Here is a 1,118-nt window from a genome sequence, read left to right as displayed (position 1 = left end):
TATTGTCTTATTTTGTGTGTTTTATGTGTATTCGCTGAGGTTGTAATAATAATAATAGGAGAGTGTTGTTAGTGTGTGATATATACTAATATTATAATAAGAGCAGTAATAGTAATAATAATATGAGAGTGTTTTAATTGTGAGTACAATAATATAATAATAGTGGTGGTGCTTCCGACCGACTAGAAAACAAAAAAATAAGAAATATAAACAACTGAAAGGAAGAAATGTGGGTAAGTAAGCGTGAAAAATGAGAAGGACAGAAAAGAAAATTTGTTGTAAAAGAAAATGAAGAAAGAAAGGATTATACGCACTGCTAAGCGCAGAAATAATCATTAGGGTATTATAAAAAAGAACATACAAACTGAGTTTACGAAGATGAGGATGCTAGAAATTGGGTCAGATGTATCTAGTAAGTTATACGCAGCGATATGTGCAGGAGGCTGCGCTGACTGAAAGCGGAGGGGTAACAACTGTGAAGAGACCGCTTAAATGAACCAATGGAGAATCTCTATGAAATAGGAAGTATCAATAATGACATTCTTCTAACTATGTATTTTTATGCCGGACAGACGCTTACAGCTATCACGTAACGTATAATTCAAATATAAATGCACACTTTCTTTGAACTTATGGGAAATATAAAGAAACTTAAAAGCAAATGAGTACAGAAAATTCCGTGATTTACACCGACTAGATGAAAAATAACACCAGTAAGACTAGAAAACACTTGAAATGACCAAGCTTATCCTTAATTAAAAAGTGACAGCGTTAGGTCTTTATAACAGATTAATCCGTAAACAAGGATTTGAACCGCATTAAAAGCACAAAGAGATCAGTATTGTAAGTGTTTTTGATTAAAAAGAGTTTTTCGCTATGCGGTATAGAAATATAGCCGTGCGTACGCTTGACAGTACATTGGAATTTGATGGACGACGGGTAAATGTGGGTTGGATTTTTATTGAGCGCATATTACATTAAGTTTAATGAAAACTCCAAGCACTAAAACTCTCCCAACCAATGGACGGTCAATATAGCTTTCCTTTCCAAATGACAGCACAAGCCAAACATCATCCAAAATGATTGGTTCTTATTCAGGTGGACAATTTGACATGCTG

Source organism: Trypanosoma equiperdum, assembly GCF_001457755.1.
Source record: "Trypanosoma equiperdum strain OVI genome assembly, contig: ctg_1007, whole genome shotgun sequence".
Classification (NCBI taxonomy): domain Eukaryota; phylum Euglenozoa; class Kinetoplastea; order Trypanosomatida; family Trypanosomatidae; genus Trypanosoma; species Trypanosoma equiperdum.
Note: the sequence above shows the minus strand (reverse complement) of the source record.